The following is an 11,694-nucleotide window of genomic DNA, read 5'->3' as shown; positions in this document are numbered from 1 at the left end:
AGTAAATAATTGAAATTAGAGCAAAAACTACAAAGGAATAGACCCTACTTTCCAGGGAGAGCTGAAGCTCTGAAGCCTCTGTGGTCTAACAACTTGGTGGCAGCGAATGGTCTGTGTGGGGTCTGGGGATGGGCCTTGGTGCTGATTATCAGGTGCACATCTGCCTGGGAGTTGCACCTGCGGGGGTCAGAGGTGGGGTGGGCGTCCATGCCTCTGGGCTCCAGCGTGCGGCACTGTGCTGCTCCATGAGTCCTGGCTCTGATGGGCGGGATGCAGGTGGGGCAGCTGGGTCCTCTGGCTCTGGGGCTGAGCATCCCACCCCCCAGTCTGCTGGGGCCTCCACAGAAGAGCCGCAAAGCCCCCGGGTCTCCGCCACTTCTCTCAGAACCCTGTGTTCACTCTACCTGCGTCCGAGCTTCTTTTGTTTGTTTTCTGTTTTATCTCAGACTTTTGTGCCCACGATTGCGAATCTGAGAAATCACCGAGAAGCCAACACCAATGCAAACACACGAGGGTTTATTTACAAGCTCGAACTTGTGTCCAAGTATACCCGACAGAGCGGAGCAGGGACTTGGACCCCGAGGTGGGTATTAGCTTATTTTTAAGGGCTGGTCTCGGGGAATTCCCAAAGGGCTGGAGTAATTCCTCAAGTTCTGTTTACATTTTGGTATGGGGCCGTCAAGGGCATTGAGATCTGTTCTAATAGGGGCTTCCTGCCCTTGGCCTGGGCTCAGTTTTTATTCTATTGTGGGGCTTGCTGTGTCCTGACAATGAGCATTCAGGAAGGAAATGATGGATGTGACTCCCTTCTCAGGAGCATCACAGAGAATAAATAATGAGACTGAACTAAAGAGCACAAGACTTGTGCACTGAGCCATACCAGGCTCTGGGAGGCCGTCCTGGGCTCGTGGGTTGGAACCCTCATCTTGTAAAAATGTCCGCAGTTCCTGAAGCACCCTCAATTACAATGTTGTTCCTGTCAAATCATGATGGCAGATCCTATAAATAGGGGAAAAAAAACCCATAACATCCATCTGCCCCGAAATATGACACCGGACAGCAAATCAGTATTGGATAAGCAGTACAGATCCGGATGCAGCAGTTTCCTATTTCAAACGATGTCACAGAGACACAGGATAAAGCAGTGTTGTCCTCAGGACCCCACCTGGCTCTGTCGGTTAAGCATTGGACTCCTGACCTCACCTCTGGTCCTGATCTCCTGGTTGTGAGTTCTAGCCCTGGGCTGGTCCATAGACGATGCCTGACGTCTACTTAAACAAACCAGGGATCCCTGGGTGGCGCAGCGGTTTGGCGCCTGCCTTTGGCCCAGGGCGCGATCCTGGAGACCCGGGATCGAATCCCACATCAGGCTCCCGGTGCATGGAGCCTGCTTCTCCCTCTGCCTGTGTCTCTGCCTCTCTCTCTCTTTAACTATCATAAATAAATAAAAATTAAAAAAAAATTTACTTAAACAAACGAGACCCACGAGGGTTGGTCCCAGCATAAGCTGGAGGAGAAGAACAGAGAGTCCAGAAGGAAACATGCTCTGATACAACTGATTTTTTAACTTAATTTAATTTAAACCCAATTAATTAGCGTATAGAGTATTATACTTTCAGAGGAAGAATTCAGGGATTCACCAGTTGGAGATAACCACAGTGCTCGTGACATCACGTGCCCTCCTTCATACCGGTCCCCTGTTAACCCCCCCACCCTGCTTCCAATGACCATCAGTTTGTTTCCTATCATTAAGAGTCTATATTTCCTGCATCTGTTTTCATCTTATTTGTTTTTCCTTCCCTTCACATTTGTTATCTGCTTTGGTTCTTTAATTCCAATTATGAGTGACACCACACGGTCATTCTCTTTCCCGTCTGACTTATTTCACTTAACCTGATCCCTCTAGTTCTATCCGGGACATTGCAAATGGCAAGATTTCCTTCTCTTTGATAGTTGAATACCATTCCGCTCTCTATGACCATCATCTATCTCCCATCCTTTTTATCCATCATCTGCCAGAAGGCATCGAGGCTCCTCCCACAGTGTGGCTACTATGGACCCAGATGCTGTGGACATCGGGACATGCAGGTGTCCTGATTCTCACTGCATCTGTATCTTCGGAGTGAGCTCAGGCCATTCACCTGCTGGTCGCAGGGAGGCTCTATTTGTAACTCCTGAGGAGCCTCCACACTGTTTCCAGGGCAGCTGCACCAACCAGCCCGCAGTCCCGCCGACAGTGGAAGAGGGTTGAGTGAGTTTTGCGGGACGTGGTAAAAGACTGGTCCACATTTCATTTCGCATTCTGTGGGCTCCAATTCCGTGTCCTTAAGTATTTCTGGGGAGGCCTGGTGTTGGGCTCTATTTAAGTGAGACGTTTCTGAAACTAACAGGCCACAGCTGGAGCCTGGAAGGAGGCAGGTGTGGCCCCTGGAGTGCCCGCTGCCTCCTGCAGCGCCTGAGCATCCCACAGGGGGCGCCGGAGCCCAGGCCCCACCCAGGGGGCATGAATGTGCAGTACGCCTCCTCTGCCTGCCCTGACAGGAGCCAGCCTGTGCTGGGGAGGCCTGAGGAGGACGTGAGGACACGGCTATGCTGATGAGCCGCAGCTTCAGGAAATTGTGGGCTCACATCCACACTGAAAGGAGCCCCTGGGCCACCTCAGGACCCAGGGGTTGTCTTCAGGAAGATGTGGGCCCGCATCCACACTGACAGGAGCAACTGGGCCACCTCAGGACATAAGTTGAGGCTTCTGGAAGCTGGGGGCCGCATTCACGGTGACAGGAGCCCCTGCCTCCACAGAACCCTCGGTGACGCTTTGAGAGGACGTTGGGTGACATCGAAACAACAGGATGGTGATTTCCTTAGGACCCCCGGTGTTGACTTAAGGAAATATAGGATGCGTCCATGCAGACAGAAGATCCCCGCCTGGTCAGGGCCTCTGGTGAGGCTTAAGAAAAATGTGGGTACCTCATCCACATTGACAGGATTCTCGAGCCTCCTCAGGACCCACTGTGAATGTTTGGGAAGATTTGGGGCCACATGTATGCTGACAGGAGCCCCAGCCTCCTCAGGGCTTATGGTGTGGCCTGAGGAAAATGTGGGTCACCTCAACACTGACAGGACCCCCGTCATCCTCAGGACCTGCACTAAAGCTTCAGGAAATATGGGGCTGCGTCTATGCTGACAGAAGCCCACAGCCTCCTCAGGATCCGCGGTGAGTTTTCAGGTGACGTGGGGCCATGTCCAGGCTGACAGGAGCCCCCGGCCACCTGAGGACATTCTGTGAGTCTTCCAGAGGATGTGAGGCATAGTCCACAGTGACAGGAGACCCGCCGTCCTCAGGACCCGCTGACTATCACTCAGGAACACGTGGGGCCATATCCACACTCACAGGAGCCCTGCTTCCTCAGGACCCCCTGGAGGACTTTGGAGGTGCTGTTTGGGGCCTCGTCCACATCAGAAGGGACTACTCAGAACCACAGGGTATGTGAATGGGTAGAATGAATGATAGGATCAGGGGAGGGGAGTCAGTTGGTGGTTAGGCTTAGGTTAGATGTTAGGTATTTGTGATAAAGCTTATGGTTACGGATTAGAGGTTAGGGTTAGGGATAAGGGTAAGGGTCAGTGGTTAGGAGTTAGGATGGTTAGGGATTAGGGAACGAGGTTAGGGTTAGTGACAGTATTTAGAGTTAGGGTTAGGGTTTAGGCTTTAGGGATAGGGCAGGAGGTTTGGAGGTGGGGTTAGGGTTATGGTTACAATTAGGTTTGGGCTTAGGTTTGCAGTTAAGGTGAGGTGTTAGGGTGTTAGTTAGGGTTAGGGGTAAGGGTTAGGGGTTACGGTAAAATTTAGGGCTAGGTTTAGGGTGAGGGTGAGGGTTAGGTTTAGGATAGGGGTAAGGGCTAGGGTTATGATTAATGTTTAGTTAGGGTTTAGGGTCAGGTCAGGGTCAGGGTAAGGTTTTGGAAAAGGGTAAGAGATAGATATAGGGAGTGGTTTAGGAGTTAGTTTTAGGGTACAGGTTAGAGTACAGTTTGGGGTATGAGATAGGATTAGTATTAGAGGGTTAGGGTTAGGGTACAGGTTAAGGTTAGGAATAGGATTTGAGTACATTAAGTTAAGGTTAGGGTTAGAGGTTAGGGTCAGATTTAAGGTAGGGGTCAGGGTTAAGGGTTTAGAATAGGTTTAGGATTTAGGGTGAGGGTTGGCAGGAAGGTTCCATGAATGTGTTTTGGTCTTGGGGTTTGTGTTTGGTTCTCGATTAGTGATGGGTCTTGTTTAAGGGTTAGGTTAATATTAGGATTAAGTGTAGGGTTACGGTTATGTCTGTATATGGTTAGAGTTTGGGTCTTGGCATGTGCCTCCACGGGGACTCCTAATATCTTGGGCAGTTTAGTTTTATGTACTCTATTTAGGTTTTGGGTTCAAAGATAGCCTGACTCCACCAAGTCAGTGGCCTCCCCAGAGAATCAAAATCCAGGCTTCTGCTGGGGTCAGAATAGACATGGCAGGCTTCTCCCGAGCTGAGCTAAGGAGGGGATTTGTGGCTCTAAAGACTCTTTATTTGGATTTACAGTTGCCTTTCTGATTTTATCTCTTGTGCGCACATGTTTCCTCTATACTACCAATTATTATTTTAAAGTTTTATTGAATTCCTGTTTGTGAACACAGTATGATATAGTTTCAGGTTTACCACATTGTGGTTAGACCCTTGGATACAACACCTGGTACTTGTCACAGGTGCCCTCCACTGTCCCTATCCCCTGACTCACCATCGTCCCCACCTTCCCCTGGTCTTTATTAGTTTATTCTCTGTGGTTAAGAGTGTGTATCTTGGTTTGCTACTCTCAAAAAATTCACATGTGAATGTAACTGTATGGTATTTGGTATCTGTCTTTCTCTGACTGACTGAGTTCATTTAGCATAAATCCTTTCCACTCCTTCCACATCATTGTATATGGCTTCATTTCATCCCTTCTGATGACCCAGTGATGTCGCAGTGTGTATATTTACCACATCTTTCTGCCCATTCATCTGTCGATGGACATCTGGGCTGTATCCACAGTTTGGCTGTGGTTGATAATGCTGCTACAAACACTGGGCTGCGTGTCCCTCCTCGAATCTACTAAAGTACTTCTCTATCCTCGGGCTAAATATCTAGCTCTGCAATTTTGGAATCATAGGGTAGCTCTATTTTTAACTTCTTTTTTTTTTTAATTTTTTTTATGATAGTCACAGAGAGAGAGGCAGAGACACTGGGGGAAGGAGAAGCAGGCTCCATGCACCGGGAGCCCAAAGTGGGATTCGATCCCGGGTCTCCAGGATCGCGCCCTGGGCCAAAGACAGGCACCAAACGACTGCACCACCTAGGGATCCCCCTTTTTTTTTTAACTTCTCGAGGACCCTCCACACTGTTTTCCACAGTGACTACATCTGTTCGCATGCCCACCAGGAGTGTAAGGGGGCTACCCTTTCTCCAAAGCCTCACCAACACCTGTTGTTTCTTGTGTTGTTAATTTTAGCCATTATGACGGCTCTCAGCTGACATATCATTGTGGTTTTGGTTTGCATTTCCCTGATGATGGGTGACGCTGTGTGTCTTTCCGTGTGTCTCGTGCCATCTGTTTGTCTTGTCAGAGACAAAGTCCATTCATTTTTCTGCCCATCTCCAGTTGCATAATTTGTTTTTAGGATCTTGAGATATATTTCCTTTATGTGTTTTGCATACTAACTCTTTATTGGATGTGTTGTTTACCAATATCTCCTTTCATTTTGTATGTTGCCTTTTAACTTTGGTTTTTTCCTTCACTTTGCGGAAGCTTTTCATTTTGATGAAGTCCCAATAGCATTTTTGCTTTTGTTCCCTCACCTCAGTGGCATATCTAGAAAGAAAATTCATTGTCCAATGTCAAAGACTTTGTTGCCTATCTTTTCTTCTTTGATTGTTTTCAGGTCTCACATTTAGGTCTTTCATCCATTTTGAATTTATTTTTTATATATATGGTGTAAGAAAGTGGTCCAGTTTGATTCTTCTGCATGTGGTTGCCTGGTTTTCCCAACACCATTTGTTCTTATCCTGGGGTCAGGGTTAGGGTTTGTTGAAGAGACTTGTCTTTGTGCCATTGGATATTCCTTCCTGCCTTGTCGATTAATGGATCATAGAGTTACAGGTTTGTATCTTGTTTCGGCTTTCCATTCAATTCTATTGATCTAAGCGTCTCCTATTGGGAGATTATTCATTGCTGATTCATTTCGTTGCTGGTTATCTGTGTGTTCAAGTTTCTTATTTCTTCCTTTATCATTTTTGCTATGTTATATATTTCCAGGAATTGATCTATTTCTTCCAGGTTCTTGGTTGCTGGCATATAATTTTTCATAATGTTCTCTTATAATCGTTTGTATTTCTCTAGTGTTGGTTGTTATTTCTCTTTTTTCGTTTGTGATTTTACTTGGGTCCTTTCACATCTTTGTATCTGTTCTCTTTTTTAAAGATTTTATTTATGTATTCATGCAAGACACTGAGAGACAGAGGTATAGGCAGAGGGAAATGAGGCTCCATACGGGGAGCCTGATGTGGGACTTGATCCCCCAGGACCCCGGGATCATGACCTGAGCCAAATCAGATGCTCAACCACTGAGGCACCCAGGTGCCTTGCTGATTCAATTCCTTTGCTAGTTATGGGTCTGTTTGTATTTTCTATTTCTTCATATTTCAGTTTTCCTCATTTGCACATTTCTAGGGATTTGTCCATTTCTTCCAGATCTTACAGTTTGTTAGCGTATAATATTTCATAGTATTCCCTTATAATTGTCTTATTTTTCTGGTGTTGATTTGATCTCTCTTCTCTCATTTGTGATTTTATTTATTTAGGTCTTTTCTCTTTTCTCGTTGATAAGGCTGGCTAGGGCTTGATCCATTTTATTATTTATTTTGAAGAACCAGCTCTTAGTTCTGTTATTCCATTCTACTGTTTTGTTGTTTCTGTATTGTTTATTTCTGCTGTCATCTTAAATTTTTCCCTTATTCTGTAGCCTTTAGGCTTTGTTTGCTATTCCTTTTTCAGCTCCTTCAGGTGTAGGGTTAGGTTTTGTATTGGAGACTTCTTGTTTCTTGAGGTAGGCCTGTATTGCTATGTACTTCCCTCTTAGGACTGTCTTTGCTACATCCTAGAGGTTTGAAGAAACATGTTTTCATTTTCATTTGTTTTGTTTCCTCTTTAATTTCCTGGTTGCTTCATTCCTTCTGTAGTAGGATGATCATAATCTCCATGAATTTTTGGAATGTCCAAATTTTTTCTTACTGTCTACTTCGAGTTTCATAGCCTCATGGTCCGAAAATGTACTGGTGTGATACCATCCTTCTTGTACCTGTTGTACCTGTTGAGGGCTGATTTGTGGTCCATGAAATAAGCTATTCTGGAGAGTTTCCCATGTGCACTTGAAAGGAATGTGTATTCTGCTTTCGGAAGAAATGTTCAGAGTATATCTGTTGAGTCCCTGTGGTCCAGTGTGTCAAGGCTATTGTTCCCCTGTTGATTATCTGCATAGACGATCGGTCCATTGCCATAAGTGGGTGTTAAAATCCCCTGTCATTGTATTATTATCAGTGTGTTCCTGTACGTTTGTTGTTAATTGGTTTCTATATTTCGGTACTCCCATGTTGGCAGCATAAATATGTAGTTGTTTGATATTTTTTAAAAAATAAATTTATTTTTTATTTGTGTTCAATTGACCAACATACAGAATAACACGCATTGCTCATCCTGTCAAGTGTCCCCCTCAGTGCCCGTCACCCATTCACCCCCACCCCCTCTCCCTCCTCCCCTTCCAGCAACCCTAGTTCTTTTCCCAGAGTTAGGTGTCTTTATGATCTCTCTCCTTTTCTGATATTTCCCAAAAGTTTCTTCTCCATTCCCTTATATTCCCTTTCAGTATTTTTTATATTCTCCAAAGGAATGAGAACATACACTGTTTGTCCTTCTCTGATTGACTTACTTCACTGAGCATAATACCCTCCAGTTCCATTCATGTTGAAGCAAATGTTGTGTATTTGTCGTTTCTAATGCCTAAATAATATTCCATTTTATACATATACCTCATCTTCTTTATCCATTCATTTTTTGATGGACAACGAGACTCCTGCCACAGTTGGCTATTGTGGACATCCTGCTATATACATCGGCGTGCAGGTGTCCCGGCGTTTCATTACATCTGAATCTTTGGGGTGAATCCCCAACAGTGCAATTGCTGAGTCGTCAGGCAGGTCTATTTTTAATTCTTTGAGGAACCTCCACACAGTTTTCCAGAGTGACGGCACCAGTTCACATTCCCACCAGCAGTGTACGAGTCTTCCCTTCTCTCCGCATCCTCTCCAACATTTGTGGTTTCCTGCCTTGTTAATTTTCCCCATTCTCACTGGTGTGAGGTGGTATCTCATTGTGGTTTTGATTTGTATATCCCTAAGGGCAAGTGATGCAGACCATGTTTTCATGTGCATGTTGGCCATGTCAATGTCCTCCTCTGTGAGATTTCTCTTCATGTCTTTTGCCCATTTCATGATTGGATTGTTTGTCTCTTTGGTGTTGATTTTAAGAAGTTCTTTATAGATCTTGGAAACTAGCCCTTTATCTAAAACGTCTTTTGCATATATCTTCTCCCATGCTGTAGGTTGTCTTTTAGTTTTGTTGACTGTATCCTTTGCTGTGCAAAATCTTCTTATCTTGATGTAGTCACAATAGTTCATTTTTGCTTTTGTTTCTTTTGCCTTCATGGATGTACCTTGCAAGAAGTTGCTGTGGCCAAGTTTAAAACGGGTGTTGCCTGTGTTCTCCTCTATGATTTTGATGGACTCTTGTCCCACATTTAGATCTTTCATCCATTTTGAGTTTATCTTTGTGTATGGTGAAAGAGAGTGGTCTATTTTCATTCTTCTGAAGGTGGATGTCCAATTTTCCCAGCACCATCTATTGAAGAGACTGTCTTTCTTCCGATGGATAGTCTTTCCTCCTTTATTGAATATTTCTTGACCATAAAGTTCAAGGTCCACTTCTGGGATCTCTATTCTGTTCCATTGATCTATGTGTGTTTTTCTGCCAGTACCACACTGTCTTGATGAGCACAGCTTTGTAGTACAACCTGAAATCTGGCATGTGATGCCCCCAGATATGGTTTTCTTTTTAAAAATTCCCCTGGCTTGGGATCCCTGGGTGGCGCAGCGGTTTGCCACCTGCCTTTGGCCCAGGGTGCCATCCTGGAGACCCGGGTTCGAGTCCCACATAGGGCTCCCTGTGCATGGAGCCTGCTTCTCTCTCTGCCTATGTCTTTGCTTCTCTCTCTCTCTCTCTCTCTGTGTGTGTGTGTGACTATCATAAATAAATAAACATTAAAAATAAAATAAAATAAACTTCCCCTGGCTTTTCGGGGTCTTTTCTGATTCCACACAAATCTTAAAATAATTTGTTCTAACTCTCTGAAGAAAGTTCATGGTACTTTGATAGGGATTGCATTAAACATGTACATTGCCTGGGTAACATTGACATTTTCACAATATTAATTCTGCCAATCCATGAGCATGTAATATTTTTCCATCTCTTTGTGTCTTCCTCAATTTCTTTCAGAAGTTTTCTATAGTTTTTAGGTATAGATCATTTATCTCCTTGGTTAGGTTTATTCCTAGGTATCTTATGCTTTTGGGTGCAATTGTAAATGAGATTGACTCCTTAATTTCTCTTTCTTCAGTCTCATTGTTAGTGTATAGAAATGCCATTGATTTCTGGGCATTGATTTTTGTATCCTGCCACGCTACCAAATTGCTGTATGAGTTCTAGCACTCTTCACGGGGAGGGTTTTGGGTTTTCTAGGTAGAGTATCATGTCATTGGCGAAGAGGGAGAGTTTGACTTCTTCTTTGCCAATTTGAATGCCTTTAATGTCTTTTTGTTGTCTGATTGCTGAGGCTAGGACTTCCAATACTACGTTGAATAGCAGTGGAGAGAGAGAACATCCCTGTCTTGTTCCTGATCTTAGGGGAAAGGCTCCCAGTGCTGCCCCATTGAGAATGATATTTGCTGTGGGCTTTTCCTAGATGGCTTTTAAGATGTCGAGGATTGTTCCCTCTATCCCTACCCTCTGAAGTGTTTTGATCAGGAATGGATGCTCTATTTTGTCAAATGCTTTCTTTGGATCTAATGAGATGATCGTATGGTTATTGTTTTTTCTCTTGCTGATATGATGAATCACATTGATTGTTTTACGAGTGTTGAACCAACCTCGTGTCCCGGGGATAAATTCTACTTGGTCATGGTGAATAATATTCTTAATGTATTGTTGGATCCTATTGGCTTTATCTTGTTGAGAATTTTTGTATCCATGTTCATCAGGGATATTGTTCTGTATTCTCCTTTTTGCTGGGGTCTTTGTCTGGTTTTGGAATTAAGGTGATGCTGGCTTCATAGAACGAATTTGGAAGTACTCCATCTCTTTCTATCTTTCCAAACACCTTTAGTAGGATAGGTATGTTTTCTTCTTTAAACGTTTGATAGATTTCCCCTGGGAAGCCATCTGGCCCTGGTCTTTTGTGACTTGGGAGTTTTTTGATGACTGCTTCAATTCCCTCCCTGGGTATTGGCCTGTTTAGGTTTTCTATTTCTTCTTGTTCCAGTTTTGGTAGTTTGTGGCTTTCCAGGAATGCCTCCATTTCTTCTAGATTGCCTAATTTATTTCCATATAGCTGTTCATAATATTTTTTTAAAATCGTTTGTATTTCCTTGGCGTTGGTAATGATCTCTCCTTTCTCATTCATGATTTTATTTTTTTTTCACTCATGATTTTATTAATTTGAGTTTTCTCTCTCTTCTTTTTAATAAGACAGGGTAATGGTTTATGTATGTTATTAATTCTTCCAAAGAAGCAACTCCTGGTTTTGTTTCTCTGTTCCACATTTCTTGTGGTCTCAATTTCCTTGAGGTCTGCTCAAATTTTAATTAAATCTCTTATTCTCTTGAGCGTGGGACCTAGCTGCTGTTTTTTTCTCTAGCTCCTTTATGAGTAAGGTTAGCTTTTGTATTTGAGTTCTTTCCAGTTTTTGAATGGATGCTTGTATTGTGATGTATTTCCCCCTTAGGACTGCTTTTGCTGCATGCGAAACATTTTGAACGTTTGTATCTTCATTCCAATTAGTTTCCATGAATCTTTTTAATTCTTCCTCAATTTCCTGGTTGACCCTTTCATCTTTTAGCAGGATGGTCCTTAACCTCCATGTGTTTGAAGTCCTTCCAAACTTCTTGTTGTGATTTAGTTCTACTTTCAAGGCATTATGGTCTGAGAATATGCAGGGGACGATCTGAATCTTTTGGTATCGGTTCAGACCCGATTTGTGACCCAGTATTTGTTCTATTCTGGAGAAAGTTCCATGTGCACTTGAGAAGAATGTTTATTCAGTTCAGTTCAGTTTAGATATAAAGTTCTGTAGATATCTGTGAAATCTATCTGCTCCAGTGTATCATTTAAAGCTCTCGTTTCTTTGGAGATGTTGTGCTTAGAAGACCTATCGAGGGTAGAAAGACCTAGATTGATGTCACCAGTATTTCTTCACTTTCGGTATTAATTGGTTTAAATATTTGGTAGCTCCGATATTCGGGGAGTATATATTGAGGATTGTTAAGTCCTCTTGTTGGATAGATCCTTTAAGTATGATTT

The sequence above is a fragment of the Canis aureus genome, chromosome 32, assembly GCF_053574225.1.
Source record: "Canis aureus isolate CA01 chromosome 32, VMU_Caureus_v.1.0, whole genome shotgun sequence".
NCBI lineage: Eukaryota > Metazoa > Chordata > Mammalia > Carnivora > Canidae > Canis > Canis aureus.
Note: the sequence above shows the minus strand (reverse complement) of the source record.